At 35.0% G+C, this 16910-nt stretch overlaps 1 protein-coding gene across 5 annotated transcripts in view; it reads right to left on the reverse strand.

Moving 5' to 3' along the window:
* Positions 1-16910, reverse strand: part of LOC141452976 (uncharacterized) — a 219027-nt gene that overhangs the window by 158623 nt on the left and 43494 nt on the right. Inside the window, exon 1 of one of the 5 annotated variants that reach the window (XM_074125647.1) lies at positions 14234-14402. The exons of 3 other annotated variants lie outside the window; for them this stretch is intronic. The gene's annotated coding sequence lies outside the window, so the exon portion shown is untranslated. Of the gene's footprint in view, positions 1-301; positions 508-14233; positions 14403-16910 lie in introns of those variants that run through there. One more of the 5 variants, XM_074125654.1, reaches the window with a different exon arrangement.

The following is a 16910-nucleotide window of genomic DNA, read 5'->3' on the forward strand; positions in this document are numbered from 1 at the left end:
AATATTAATTGTAAAATTAGAATCAATTATAAAGAAATCATTAGATTAAAGAGTGTTTAAAAAGTCATTAAAAATCTGTAGTAATGTTAGAAATTAAAGCAACTAACAATTCATTACTGAACTTCGCCTATCGATGATGTTGAATACTGTAGCACCAATATTAATTGTAGGTCATGTTTTAGGGAAAAATTATTACTTTCAAGACAAATTAGGTTCATTTAAATGATATTTAAAATTAAACTCATGTTTAGTTGAATTCCTTAATTTGTTTAAAGAACATAAAACTTTAACTGGTACATACCAAATCTACAACCCAGCAGTACAACACTTCTTACATAAATTTAACAATAAAACAAAAGTACTTTTCACTAAAACTGATTGTCATACACTAAGAATAACTTAAACACAAATTTTAAAACAAAATTTCACTCAAAAACCGATTAATATTTAGTAAAATACACATTAATAAAGAGTGGTAACTACCGAATTAAAGATGGACGCCGGCAACTGGCCAGATCAGGCGATAGGTACAAAGAGGTATCTAAGCAGGGTGACCAACTTAACTTTAATAAAATAAATTATATATAAAAGTGTAAAGTAGACAACTAATAACAGACATCACTGTTCGTAGAACTGGCTTAATGCTTCTAACCTGTACAATGTTCATTCATGTTGATAATATTGATTATTATTGTACGTAGATCTAGCAATATTTTACACTAAGTTTGTAGTAATTTAAATAAAGAAAGACCATTCACTCACTTTTTTTTTTACCGCAGTTTACTTAATTAATTTTTCTTAAAACATAACATTTTTACTCAAAAACAAATTCAATATTATACAAGTTCATTTTTTGAAGATACAATTATTGCAACTAACAATAAAGATCTATTCAGGGTGAAATGCACGTTTTTTTGTCAGTCAATTTTTTTCATATTTGGAATTTTGGTTACTTAATTAAACTTTATTAATATTTAATATGAGATGATTCCATATATTAGACTGAAATTGTCCTTTAGAGGGGGATTCTGCCCTTAAATGCTCTCTCAAAACTGCCCTAAAATGGATTTTTTTTTTGTTTTTTAAATAAAAATTGTGACAAGGTGTCCAAGAAATAACCAAGATCTTACAAAGAGTATTTAAGTATTTATTATCTTTGGAACAATTTCCATTAAAGTGGCACGTTCAGTGGATGGATTTTGATTTTGGATAAAGTAAAGACTGTTCGGAAGGTCTTATTGAACTTGTACGGGATCTGAGTTCCAACAAGAGCAAGTGGATGATGTTGTAGGAGGTTTGGAAAGAATTGCTCTAAAAAGATCGCCCCCTAGCATAGAACTCTAATCAGAGGACGTCCAAGACAATACTGGTCCAATGACACAGCCACTTCGAGAATCATTATCGTGAGAAGAACCAAATCTTGGACATGTCGAACAGAATGCAACAGGACTGATTGCTCAGGCAGCTTCTAAGAAAACTCAGAAGAAAGTAAAATAAAATGCGATGGCAAGGAGTCTTCGATAGAACTCTTTCAGATGGAAGTTAGGAAATGGAGAACGGTTGTGCCAAAAATAGAATAGTTTGGCTTTGGTTTTAAATGGGGCACTCACCCATTTCAATTCCACAATTCCCAGGAATCGAATAGCGAATAAGGAACAACCTAGAAAAATGATGGGACACACACAAAATATCAACCCACACTATTCTTTACCCACAATCCCATATTAGAATTTACACCATTAAAAAAAGCAATAGCAAATAAATAATGAGAAACCGGTACTCCATTCTTAAAGGAAGTTATTCAAAGAAAACAGATGATCCAACCTACCATCTGTTAAAGATAATAAATAATATTAAACTTCAAAAGAAGAACCAAAAAAAACTCCATTTTAATTCTCATCAAGAATAAACTAAAAATTCATCATTCATCATACATTGACAGTGTTCGATTCTCGTACATAACAATCATTAGAGGATCACGAACTAATCCTGACCTACTGTTCGATAAAACAAAAAAAATAAATGAATAAATCGATCTTTAAAACACATTTAGGATCGTAACCTTTATTTCGTACATAAAAAGCCCAACCATGTGTTCTCATGTTCATGCTACATGACGTGTGTATTTCTAATTAATAAATTTTAATCGAATCACAACTTTAACTTTGTAACAGTATTAGAATGATGGTGAAAATTGGATTTAGTATATCGATGTGTTGTATCGAGTGATAACTTAATTGAAATACTGTTTTTTTTTGTTTTTTTTTTATAAGGTTATACAGTCAACATTATACTTGAATTATAGACGGCATCAGGATAGTGCGCTCTATGGCACTTGTAGAACAGCTTGAGAACAATTGTGTTAAGTTCATAAGTGTAAGATAAGTTACGTTCAATATTTGATAAGTCTTGGCTAGATTATATTTTGGGCGAGAAAATAAAGTTACAATTAAGTTATCCCCACGTTAAGGTGAGTCCAATATCTCAGTAAAAAGACACCTAGAGGAAGAACAATTGCTTGTCATCTACTGTCGCTGACCGTGAGGCCGCCTTACAGGCATATAGATGCGAGCGGCGTCAGATCGAAGTTTTTCAAGAGATTGGAGTTGACCGAAATCCGAACTTTATCTCCTCGGAAACTTTTTCTAGAAATAGGCCAACATAGAGGGCTTATTCCTTCAGTTGGGACTTAGACATACCACCATCTTAATCTCTTCCTCTTCTTGAGACAAAAGAAGCCATTTCTAGGGAAGATGGAGAGAGGAAAAGAACGCGGCGTTAGGGTGTAAAATGTCCCTAACCGCAACTCTGCACTCTTCAAAGTATTTCCTAGACGAATCCAAGGCGTTATGTGGTCAAGTTCCGATGGATGGATGGCTCAGAGTCTTTCTTGACTAATGTGGACAAGAAAGGCCATTTGATTTCCCTTGAAAGCCTGCAAACTTACCAGGTAGTGAAAGGAAGATGTATCCACTTTTGGAATGGGGGTGGTGTTTACGACATTGTGAATGATCTACCGGTATCATGATTCCTAGATTTCTGTAGTCTAGAAAGCCTGGAAGGTTACCTCGGAGGAGTGTACGATCTCCTTAAAACATTTCATACTTTTTTTAATACCACGCATTATCTGGAGCCTTCCTGGAGAGGGGCACTAGTTACCATGTGTTGGCAGTGAACCTTCTTTGGGGTAACTTTCTCCAGGGAACATTTGAAGGCAATGGATGGGAGGATCTAATTGGCTCCAGGGAATGGTTATCTTTTTTTAACTTATGGCACCCTCTTCTCCTCAGGAACGTTCCTAGAGGACCTGCGTGAGTTGTAGATGGTCTCACCTGATCATAATAGATCAAAATACGGAACATTCCAAAACGGAACACTCCACCATAAAACAAAGAAAGAAAGAAATGAAGTGCTCGGCGAATCACGTCAAGCATCCCTCAACTGAATATTAGAAATTTCCGTCTCACTCGCTCTCTCTCTCCCTCTCCCTTCAAAACAGAACTTTGAAGAAAATCAAAACGGAAGTGCGCCCTTACTCAATGCTGAACCATTTTTCAGGTTAAGCACATTAAGGTTTCTTTGAACTTGATCCAATTACGGTTCTCGTATAGCTGAAAACCGTTATTAGAAATCATCCAACTGATAAAAGTAAAATTCTATTAAAAGGAAATCGACCAGCTGGTAGACGTATATGTTCTATATGGGACAAAAAGTTGCTCCAGTTGGCAATGATACACGACAACGACAACAGACCTCAAGGTCTGCCAGGTGGTCATGAACTTCACCTTCCTCTGCATTGCTATAATTTAATATTTACTTTCTCTAAAGAGGAAAGTATGGTAATTGTTCAAATTTTCGAAATGGACATTTTTTTTTTTTTAACGGAAGTTAAAAAGTTTTTTGTTTTTAATAGCTTTCTTGAATTCAATACTTCGAAAAATGAGGGGAAGGTGTTGGTCTAGTGGTCAAGAGCGTGACTTTTTATGTGGGAGATCCCCGGTTCGAATCCCGCGTATGACTACTTTTTATTTGTTAGAAAAAATTGTTTATAGTAAAGTATGAGCTTCCGCCCTCGTCCTTGACACCTAATTGGTAGTTGGACGTTATGCTGCGCCTGAAATAGGCGATTACTTTACTTTAATTTAAAAAATTAATATTTCCGGAGATTAACTAAATCAGTAATCATAAAATCGATTTCTTTTTACCAATACTTTAATAAAAGATAAAAACTACATTTTTGTAATATAAGAAACATGTGTAATTATACTTTCATATCCCAAATATCTTTTATTATTTAATTACAGCGCAATAAATAATAAAAATACCGTGTAAATGATAACAATGTCTTCTTTTTTTTTTAATAGAAAGACGTCACACAGCAATATGATGCAGCAAAAATTTCACGTAATAGTGGAAAAAAAAGGAAATAAAAATAAAATTTCCTAACGGAAAAACAATGAAGAAAATTACAGTTACAATCCTGAGGAGATAATAAATAATAAAAATATCTTCAATAATTTTTATGGCTTAGAATTCTTCTAGATTCTTAATATTCCATCTAACTACATATCTCATATCTCTTTTTTTCTAATTGAGAAAATTATCTTGTTATTTTATGGAATTTACTATTATTATTAGAAAACTAGATTCTGTTCACATATTTTTTTTCCTAATAATTATAATTATTATTGTTGAAGAATGTAATAAATAACTTGGGTAGGTTGTTGAGATTGTTATGCTTTGTGAAATGTCATGGGAAGGGATTGGCTATTGGCGGTTAGCCTATTGGATTCTCCCACGCGGAGATTCCGGGTTCGAATCCAGCTACTGGAGCTCTTTGATTTTTCTCTTCCCTAGGAGCTTCTTACAGCTCACTGTCCCGGCGATGGATAGTGTTGTCTGTAACGAGAGAATACTGTCCTGAGACCGGCAGTGCACTGAAAAAAACCTCTGGGCGCTAATAACCTTAGATGTTGACGCGTCTTAAATAATTTCGTCATCAAAGAAATCCTTTATGCGTCATAAACGTGGACTGTATAGAAAAAAGCTGAGAAGAAAGCTACGAGCTGTAGAAATGACTTTCTGGCTTAGGTCCATCCATAATAAAACTCGATTAGACAGGTTGATAAATGAGACAGTGAGCGCGGAAGTCGGAGTCGTCTTTGGATCTTTGGGAAGTGGTAGATGAGGAGGAAATTTGGTTTGGTTCGGCCATGTTAAGGAGAATGGAGCCGAACGAGATGGCCTAGCAGGGTGTAGGAGTGGATTCCTGAAAGATGTAGAGAAAGAGGACGTCCTAAGCAGTATTGGAGGCGATGGACTGGAGGAGGAGATGGCCGGTCGGGGTTTGAATGATGGAGACTGGAGAGACAGGGTTACGTGGAAAGAGGTGCTTGGCTTCGACGGTAACCTTACTAGCTAGGGAAAGGCCAGATAAAGTAAAGTAAGTAAGTCAGCCCTGAAGATGACCTAGTGCCTAGGTCGAAAGCTTGGAGAAGTAGAAAATCATGACTGAAATTGGCATTCGTTTTTCCTTCTAGATTAATGGAATCAGTCACCAAAAACAATGAGCAATGCTTAAAAGATTTTTATTTTAATATTTTTAATATTTGACTACTACGAAAAACCTCAAATTGTGTAATTTGATTCTTTATTAAATACCTACGGAAAAAAAATAAATAAAAATACTCTAAAATAACGTTTTAAAAAGAGAACAAAGAAGACTTTTCAATAACAAAATAACCGTTAGAACATTGTAAGTAGTTTAAACCACAATTATCTTCCTCTCTACTTATTTTGTTTTCTTAATTTGATGTTAAGTGTTTGTGAGTAGCATGTTATGATATTGAAGTTGGATAATGGTGTTCATGGAGTTGTTTTTTTTTGGGGGGGGGGGAGGGTGTTCAGGTGAGAGTGGAACAAGAGCGGGGTCGAGGAAGTGGAAGATTATTAACTTGTTTTCTATTCTTGTGGCTAGGAGAATAAATGGATGATATTTCATCTTATGCTCTTTAAAAAAAAAAAAAAAAACTATTTCTCTCTCTTAAAAGAGTATTTAGAAAACTATATAACCATCGAATTGAATCTTTAAGGGCACACTTTAAGGGAAAGGTTTGGTTCGATTTCCCTTAGTAGTACCACTATGTGTCATGAACGATTTTATACTGGACATTATAGGAACAAGTTCCTAAATATCATAGTTTGGGGAGGGACCGTAAACGGAATGCCTGTTATTTCCTGGCGGGCTTTATGTCCATCAACCTAATTAGGTGTCGTGGATGGAGGCGACTAGCAAACATACTTTACTGTAAAATTTCTCATATTAACCATTAAAGTTATAGACTGGGAATATAGCCTAGTACCGCAATACATCTTAGCTTTGCGGGTCTAGCCTCTAACCGCTCGGCTACCGTGGCTACTAGCAAACATACTTTACTGTAAAATTTCTCATATTAACCATTAAAGGTATAGACTGGGAATATAGCCTAGTACCGCAATACATCTTAGCATTGCGGGTCTAGCCTCTAACCGTTCGGCTATCGTGGCGACCAGCAAACATACTTTACTGCAAAATTTCTCATATTAACCATTAAAGGTATAGACTGGGAATATAGCCTAGTATCGCAATACATCTTAGCTTTGCGGGTCTCGCCTCTAACCGCTCGGCTACCGTGGCGCCTAGCAAACATACTTTACTATAAATTTCTCATATTAACCATTAAAGGTATAGACTGGGAATATAGCCTAGTATCGCAATACATCTTAGCTTTGCGGGTCTCGCCTCTAACCGCTCGGCTACCGTGGCGCCTAGCAAACATACTTTACTATAAATTTCTCATATTAACCATTAAAGGTATAGACTGGGAATATAGCATAGTACCGCAAAACATCTTAGCTTTCCTGGTCTAGCCTCTAACCGCTCGGCTACCGTGGCGCCTAGCAAACATACTTTACTATAAATTTCTCATATTAACCATTAAAGGTATAGACTGGGAATATAGCCTAGTACCGCAATACATCTTAGCTTTGCGGGTCTAGCCTCTAACAGCTCGGCTACCGTGGCGCCTAGCAAACATACTTTACTATAAATTTCTCATATTAACCATTAAAGGTATAGACTGGGAATATAGCCTAGTACCGCAATACATCTTAGCTTTACGGGTCTAGCCTCTAACCGCTCGGCTACCACTCTTTGTTTGTTAGTTTGTTTTTTTTTTTTAAATTGCAATTTTCCGCAATTTGCTCGAAAACCACATTCACTATTTCTCTTTAAACATCCGGAATCCTGTTTCACAAGCGCAGCAGCAAACTTGAAACTTTTTTTTTTTTTTTATAAAAATTCATTTTATAATGCATAGCTCTGGAGGCCGAGATATTGGGTAAGGTTTCCTCTGAGAGCTAGATTTGGCTATTGCTCGTATCCCGTAAATATATTAATAACCAAACTATGATTCACAAAAATGGCCATTCTACCCACACAAACGAATTTGTCATTTATTTCGTAAATGTGGTTGTGTACCTTGATGAGGTAGCAAGGATTCAATAAATTTTTAATTTTTCTTACTAATGTAGGAAAACGGAAGTTCCATCGATCACGCAAAATGAAGGGAAGTGCCCCTTAATCAAGTAAGGGTTTTAGAATTAATTATATGAAGTTTCGAATCCAGCTGCTGGGCCACTTAGATTTTCTCTTCCTAGGAGCTTCTTACAGCTCACTGCTCGGTGATGGACAGTGTTGTCTGTACCGAGAGAACACTGTCCGGATGCCGGCAGTTCTCTGAAAAAAGCTCCGGGCGCCAATAACCTTAGATGTTGACGCGCCTTAAATCATAAAAAAAAAAATAAATTATATGAAGTACAATAAGTTGAAATAAAATAAATCGTAGAAGTTCACGAGGGAGGAAAAAAAACCCTGAATAGTTGTTTCAATAAACCGGTACTTCCGGTAGGCTGACGTATTTTTAAAAGGGGTTCCGCTTGACCTAAACTTGAACTAAATATAAATTTGGAAGTTCCTGTGATTTCCTTAATTTTTGAGTAAAGCTAATGACGCACATCAATTTGTAATAACCATTTATTTTGGACCTCAGAAGTAAACCTCTGGAGAAGACTAGATATAAACAATTGCGACACAAACCTAACTTCCTCTTTCACCAAGTACTGTAAGAGAAAGTAGAAAAGGAAAACCAAATTAGACGCAAATTAAAATAATAAAACTAGAATACCAAGAAAACGTTGAATTAAACTAGCAAGTAATGACCCAATTTTCTAAATAAACTTTATTAAATGGAAAGCAGATTGAAAACAGTAATTACCTATAAATCCTTATCTCTAACGTACTCTGGACTAAAATTCGAATACATTTGCATAAAATTTTAGTTTCAATTTCTCAAATATAATTTGGTTAAGGAGAGTTTGCATTAAGTGTAAGAAATCAATAGCTTTTGAGTTTCAAATGGTGTTTAATACAGAGAAACAATAATTAAATTGAAGAAGAAGAAAATCAAAAGTCTGCTTTCACTTTTAATTGCTTGTCTTAATTATTTGATTTCTGACTTCAATAGTTTTTTAATTTTATAGCCTTAAAATGAAATAAAAGTAATGTAATTGCTTATTTTTTCAGACGGGCTTTACGTCCAACTATCAAATTAGGTGTCTTGGCCGGAGGCGACTAGCGAACATACTTTACTATAAATTTCTCATATAACCATTAAAGGTATAGACTGGGAATATAGCCTAGTACCGCAATACATCTTAGCTTTGCGGGTCTAGCCTCTAACCGCTCGGCTATAGTGGCGCCTAGCAAACATACTTCACTATAAATTTCTCATATTAATCTTTAAAGGTATAGACTGGGAATATAGCCTAGTACCGCAATACATCTTAGCTTTGCGGGTCTATCCTCTAACCGCTCGGCTACCGTGGCGCCTTTTTAACATGAACATGAAATAGGATGAGAGAGGACCATTTTCTTAAAATAACTTTTTCAAACTTTTAGGTTCCGGGCTCAATTTGATAGGATCACAATACTTTTCCCACCAAGTGAGAGAATGTAAATAATATAAATAAACAGCTGTAGTTTAAGTATGTTAATCACATGGTGGACACACATCACTAGTGAGTTCCATTAGTTTTATCACTTTAAAACAACAAGTGATTGCGTTCAGCCGCGATACATAACCTTCATTTCGACATTCTTAATGGTGTTGTTTTACGTTCACAGATAATACAGTGAAAATGGGGCATTATCGAACAATTACAGTTTTATTGCATTATCACAAATAAAAACGAACGGATATTGCTGCAAACTAAGTAACAAATACAGTAAAACTGTGAACACAAATGGAACTAAATGTTTCGTCATCGATTTAATAGAAAATAGTTGAAAGAACCATCGCTGACGAAGAAATAGTTTGTTTTTTTTAAGATTAAAAATGTCTATATAAAGTTAAATAAGTGTTTAGAGGACAATTTAATGGATTCAGTCCAGTCAGGTAGAAGCAGACAGTTCTACTGGACGGGGCGTCGCCTGCATGCTCGCCAGTCTTACAATAAAGGGAGTTTTCACGGGGAATATCCGCTCTGTCAAACTCAGGGTCCAAAAAAGTGGTAAAAAAAAAAATTGTCATTATATTTAACTTTCTTTTATAACATACACAGCAAAAAGTGCTGTACCTACTGAAATATTAAGTGCCGAGCGGTTAGAGGCTAGACTTGCAAAGCTAAGATGTATTGTGGTACTAGGCTATATTCCCAGTCTATACCTTTAATGGTTAATATGAGAAATTTATAGTAAAGTATGTTTGCTAGTCGCCTCCATCTACGACACCTAATTTGGTAGTTGAACCTAAGCCTGCCTGAAATAATAGGCAATTGCTTTACTTAATTTTTAAATGAAATATTATTTTAAGCGTACTCAGCCCCTATTGCAGAACTGCCCCTAATCGAATATTCCGGGATAAAAAATATTTATAGATTCGCACTACCTGTTAACAAAATTTCGTCAATTTTTTTCGATATTTGAACAATAAATCGTTAAAATGAAACGTTAGAGGCATGACTGTTGTTCCTTTTGCTTATTAAACCTCCACCCCAAAAAACTGAGAAAAATTTGAAATAAAAATGTAAAGGTAAAAGTAAAGTAATGTCTATTTGTTTAGGTGGACTTTACCAAATTATGTCGCGGACCTAGACGACTACCAAATGTACTTTGCCATGGGGCCCAACCTTCAGTTCAAATTTATGTAAGGTGGTTACATGAAATAAGTCCTCTTAATAATAATAATAATAATAAAATAATGGTAATAATTATTCATAAACACAAATTATTATATTAATTATCAGTTTAAATTATATGCTTAAATAGCTGGATTAATCATTTCATCTGTTTCCAATAAAGCGTAACACAGACACCACGATATCCCTTAGAAGAGGAATTCAGTAAAGGGAACAATTAATGATGGAATTTATTATAATGTAGCAAGGAACTAAAAAACCTCCCAAAAATATCATAACACCCTACTTAAGAGCAGTTAACGAAGAAGAAGCCTACTGAGTCCTTTAATGAACTCCAGAGTCATCCTGCTCCATAGTAATGGTAATAAACACGAAGAGAAAGGAAGCGAAGAGGATAATAAATGAAAAAAAAAACAAAAAAAAACAAGACAGGATGGTGGCGTTAGCTGCAGTGGTCATGCATGATTCGTGACGTGATTTCACGCCAACCGTTCAGCGACTTGCAGCCAGTTGTTACATGTGGCCGCAACCCAGACACTCTGCTACCATCTTGTGGTGCCACTAGTATCCTTCTTTTTTTTTAATTTCTATTTTTTAGTTTCTTCATTCTACACGCCACTTCTACAAAGGAAATATATAATATACAAGTCATCGCTTAAGAAGAGTAAAGACGAATTGAATTGAGATCAAAGAGTGGTGGTATGTTTTCTTTTCTTATAACAGCCTCTTTAACTGTAATACAAGTGTTAAGGTACTTGGGAATGATAAGCAATTCACTGGTTAATTGCGGTAGAAGAGCCTAGTCTAATTGAAATACGCAGGAATATGACGTTGAGAGTATGGTAAAATCGACGCGACCTAGAAACACTAGGCCGTTGTTCTATTGTGAAGTGTTCCAAGCATCATCGTTAAAAATAGGCGATAGAACCGAGATAGGTACTAAGAGGAAAGCTTAATATCTCCTCTCCATCACCCAGAACAGTAAGTAATCCCTACATTCGTGGACTTTACGCCCAACTCGTGTCGTGGACTAATACGGCTGAGGACCTTGCCTCTAACCGCTCGCTGGCGCCACCATCTAAAAAACATTAATGAATTTAATATGGCGCAAAGAAAAAAAAAATAACCTGGTTTGTACACTCACACGACATTATTGACGTTCTAGTCAATGAATTTTTTTTTTTTCAAACTATGTATGTTGAAATATAACGTTTACGTGAAACATTTACTAGCCTAAAATTTGTAAAACGTTACATTAGACTGAAACGACACCTAAGAGTTAGTAAAACTCCTATTTATCTTCCAGAAATGACCTAAACAAAGTTCTAGAAAAATTGAATGAAACAAAATTCTCAGTTGTTGTTTAGTACCTAGGCGCCACGATAGGCTAGTCCCGCAATGCTAAGATGTATTGCGGTACCAGGCTATTTTCCCAGTCTATACCTTTAATGGTTAATATGAGAAATTTTGCAGTAAAGTATGTTTGTTAGGCGCCACGATAGCTGAGCGGTTATAGGTTAGACCCGCAATGCTAAGATGTATTGCGGTACTAGGCTATATTCCCCGGTCTATACCTTTAATGGTTAATATGAGAAATTTTGCAGTAAAGTATGTTTGTCAGGCGCCACGATAGCCGAGCGGTTAGAGGCTAGACCCGCAATGCTAAGATGTATTGCGGTACTAGGCTATATTCCCAGTCTATACCTTTAATGGTTAAAAAAAAGAAATTTTGCAGTAAAGTATGTTTGCTAGTCGCCACGATAGCCGAGCGGTTATAGACTAGACCCGCAATGCTAAGATGTATTGCGGTAATAGGCTATATTCCCAGTCTATACCTTTAATGGTTAATAAGAGAAATTTTGCAGTAAAGTATGTTTGCTAGTCGCCTCCGTCCACGACACCTAATTTGGTAGTTGGACGTAAAGCCCGCCTGAAAAAATAGGCTTTACTTTCATAATTAAAAGAAAAAGAGTTCTCAACGAAGTAATTAGTCAATAATTAATTATTTATTCCATAAAATAAATAAATGTCTTAAAATTTAATTAGATTTTTGTTTATACATAACTGTTTTAATCTTTTTTTTTTTTTAGACTTGATTTTACAATTTCAAGGTCTACTAACACTGGAAGAAAAGATTGCAAACAGGTCTGCGAATATGTCAGTCACCTTTTTTACTTTTATACCAAAATAAAGGTGTGGAGGTGAATGAGACAGCGAAAAAGAAATGCTCGATACATTTATTTTTTTCCTGGAATATAATTGGGCAAGAAAATAAAATCTTACAATTTTCAATAATGTTTATATCAAAAATTAATGATTTTGTTGCGGCCAATCTGTGTTTTTTTATTTCCTATCTGGCCACTCGCATGAGGAAGGAAATTATAATAATAAAAATAAATAAATAAAATGAAATCAAATCCAGTTTGAAGCAATATAACGTGCAAGAACGAGATATCTGTAGACGGCCCTGTGTTACTATTTATGGATGAGTCATTTATTTACAAAATGATAATAAATTGCAGCATTTTTATATTTTATTCATAAATATAATCTGCAAAAATGCGGAGATAAATAAGTAAAACCTCACGGAATAAAAAGTCGAAACTGGTGTTAACGATTTGCTGTTTTTTTTTAAAGTATTCTATTAAATTATGTTTGTCAAGTCAATTAAAATATCGATGTATAGTATCGATGGTTAATAAACATTTTTTACTTTATTTACGAGTACACTGAACGGAAAGAGGAAGAAGATATTGTTGTAGTTGAGATAATCTTTAAAGAATGTTTCTTTTGTAAAAAAAAGTCGTTTTGTAGACAAAATTAAGTAAGCAAATAAAAACTGAATTTTCGATAGTAGATTTTGTTTTTGTTTGCGTTTATTGTGCTACAATCAGCGCTTTAGAGCTATAAGTAACGATGATAACAGTGAACAGTAGAAGTAATAAATGAGTGGAGAAGTTACCCAGTGGTAACACTCGCAAATATTAGACGGTTAGTCACTCTCTTCACTGGAGAGGAGATCACGAGGCCACTGTCTTTTAAGACAGTCTTGTCAGGGTTCTCTCAGGAAGAGTTCTAGAAGAAAGATTTTTAGCTAGAGGATTTATATGAGATTGCAGCCTGAAGTAGAGTTTTCTGTATCGTGTTTTCAGCAACTTGGGTGACAAAAGGAATTTTAAGGTCCAGTGAGTATAGTCCAGGCTGGGAGACATAAAATGGAGCGTTTACTATAGTTCGAAGTATTTTAGATTGTAGCGATTGAATCCTTTGGAGATTTGAGCGTTTGGTTGAAACCCCAGCTCTATACCATACGCCCAGATGGGTTTCAAAATAGAAGTAAAAATCAGTCTTTTGTTGTCCAGAGAGAGTTTTGATCTATCGTCTAAGTAGTCGACAGCGTCTGTTTAGTTCTATTTTTTTTTTAGTCTAGTGTGGGGGTTCCAAGAAAGTCTTCGGTCTAAGTAAAGCCCAAGGTAGCGGGCAACGTTCACTACTGGTAGAGGTGTTAGGTTATAGAAGTCTGGAGGAAGAGTAATGCGACGAAGAGTGAAGGTGATGTTTTGCGACTTAGTTTCATTAAGCTTAATAGCCCATCTCTTGAACCATTATAGTAGATTTAAATTTTGTTAGTATTAAATAATAAATAAGTGTAATGGTTATGAGCGTGAACTATTAAGAGTGAGATCTCCGGGTGAAGTCCAGGAATTGATAGCTACTTTTTAAAGAAAAATGTAGTAAAAATAAAAATGAGATTCTATGTAGAAATGAGATTTTATCGCCCTAATTTGGTAGATGGACGATTAACCAAAAATTGGCAATCACTTTATAAAATCAGTGGACATAAACTTTTCTAAACCTGAATTTGGTGCCTTAAACAACCATTTTCAGCTATTCTATTAGACCAAATCAGAAACATGGATATTTTTCTCAAAATGCTGAAATTATGAGCACACGAACAACTGTACACACAAATAATAATAATAATTTTTGAGATTACCTTTAGAGTTGTGGATGAATTTGAATTTTTAAAAGTTTTGGTTGCAACAACAAATCAATGCATATTAGATAAGACATAAAGAGCACTAACAAAACACCAACAGATAATGAAACGAAACATGGGATAAAACAAACCACGTAAAACAATAGAGAAACTTTATTTGTAAATATAATATTAGCGGAATCCGTTGGTATTTATATTGACTAGAAGTGGCTACCAACTGTGTAAATGATCATTTGCATTCGCTACGGGGGGTTATTGATCATAGGGAGGTTAAAGTTATTAAATGTAATAATATAACATTATCTAAGAAGTAATTCCGTAATTTTTAAATTCAAATCAAATAAATACGTATGATAAAATAAAAGTAAAGTCTACAAATATTATGTGTAAACTGTAGCAGAGATGAACAGTAGAAGTTTTCATTGGAAGTACGTCTTTTGAAGAAGAAATGTTGTTAGCGAACGGTCCGGAATTGTATCTGTCTGTTGACATAATCTTTAAAAACCGGAAGTTGAACAAAAAAATTAGTACTAGCACCCGAAGCTTTTTCAAGTGCATTGTTCGTTTCCGGATAAACAGACAGCATTGTCTAGAGCTGGACTTTACGAAGATAGTAAGCTATCTAAGGATAAGCAGCAGGATCTCTGCGTGTGAATCCTGTGTGTACTGAATCAATGAGCTAATTCCTATTCCGGGGAGAAAAACTGCGACCTTAAACGTAATCCTAGCACTTCCTCTCGTCCAAGTGTTCAGCTGCGTTTACGGCCCTTTCTCTTGGCGGTTCTTTTATCTTTTTCCGCCATCGCCTTTTCCCGCGCTTCTTGTTCCCGCCAAACATCTGTACCCTTGCTTCTTGTAACCTTCCCTGTATACTTTAAATATTTCATCTATTCTTCGGCAACAGTGCTTTTTCTTCATCTTGAGCTTTAGGGTTTGCCTCCTCGGTGTTCTTATTTATGCCCTGCTTAAAGGCCCTAGCCCTTCAGAGCCCTTCAGACTGAGACCCCACCTTGTGTCCAACCTTGACGAGATGGTGAGGCTAGGCGAACTAAAGGACACTAGAGACTAACCCTCTCCAAAATTTCCGCATCTCCGCATCTCTGTGTTTAGGCGCCTTCGCTTACACTTCCTCCAAGTAAGAGAAAACAAAAAATTAAAGACGAAAAAATATATTCCTCAAAAATTGTACTTCCTTTACAACGGATTTTCCTTAAAATTAAAATTTCAGCAAGGTTTATTGCGTGTTTTGTTTTATATTATACTGTTGGTGGAACAATAAATTGTTCTGAACAAGAACGAGAGCGGTTTCCTGACAATTCTCCGGAAAAATCAATTTAAATATGTAGGTAGCAAAAATTGTAGTGGAGGAAAAGTGGTAAATCGAAATTTAAAATGAAAAATTCTTCAGTAAATACGCAATCCGGTTGATGATTTCCGGTTAACACCGGAAACATCAATAATATCTAAACGATGATCCAAGTTTAAACAAACAGGTCGTATTTACAGGATTTCCGCTTTAAAAAAAAGAAAAAGTACATAATTTCCATAATTAGGGTACATTAAATGATTGCACTTCCGGTGATAACTGAATTTCAAAGAGAATTTCACGATCTTAAGAGAAAGAACGAATGTAAGGGTTTTTATTGGCTATTCTGAATTTCAAATGTACATGATAAATAAAAAATAAAAATTAAAAAAAGCGAGTCAAAACAAGATAATACGTTCGCGTTTCAGAGTTGTTAATGATGGAAACGTGCTGAATTCTCTCGGAACTCCTCTGTAATTAATACACGTCCTGATCAAATACAGACACACATCCAGTACTTTACAGTATTCTGTACTGAATAATATATATATATATTCTTGGCCCACTTCTTTTACCCAACACAATTCGCCTTCAATCAATTGCGTTCCTATCAACAACGTATTCAACTGTCAAATGAATTGCAAAAAAAAAAAGAGAAAAAAAAATATCCCATTTAATTAGGTCTTAATTTAGTAGCTATTCAACAGAACAAAACTATCAATAACAATTTAGGGGGAAAAGAAAACCGTTCTAGTGCGCAGTCTCAGTCAAAATAGAAGTTAGTTAATGTAGGGAAATTTATGTTAGTCCTTTTGGCAGACCTGTGTACCACGTCACCGGCAATACTCAACTACGTGTCTACTAGATCACGACTTCTAACTTTATATACCAAATAAAGCCGTAAATAATTTATTATACATATTCTAGCCGCAATATATAATAAAATAGACACTTAATGAGAATTAATAGAGTTTTCTTGATTATTATTATTAAATTTTACTGTATTATACGTCATAGGAAGGAATCTTTTTCAAGTTTTATTGTTGGAATTAAATAATAATTTTTTTTTTTAAAAAAATCTATCAAATCTAGGTTGTTGCAAAAAAAAATTACAGTTATAAAGGAGGATTTTCCCTATATTATACAGAAAATTAGGGAATTTTATCTTTTATAGGAAAAGAGAAAAAAATTGTCAAAGTTGAGTGTTTTTTCAACGTTACGCTTTTTCATGCACTTTTTTGGGGGGGGGGGGGCGATTAAACCTTATGCAACCGTTCTACCAGGCAGTTTTGATGATGTGTACTTGATATTCTATAAACGGCGAGAAACTTTATCGTGTCCTTGGAGTGGTAATTTAGAGGCATTAAG

The sequence above is a fragment of the Rhodnius prolixus genome, unplaced genomic scaffold (assembly GCF_049639745.1).
Source record: "Rhodnius prolixus isolate KJV_2025 unplaced genomic scaffold, Rpr scaffold_1, whole genome shotgun sequence".
Classification (NCBI taxonomy): domain Eukaryota; kingdom Metazoa; phylum Arthropoda; class Insecta; order Hemiptera; family Reduviidae; genus Rhodnius; species Rhodnius prolixus.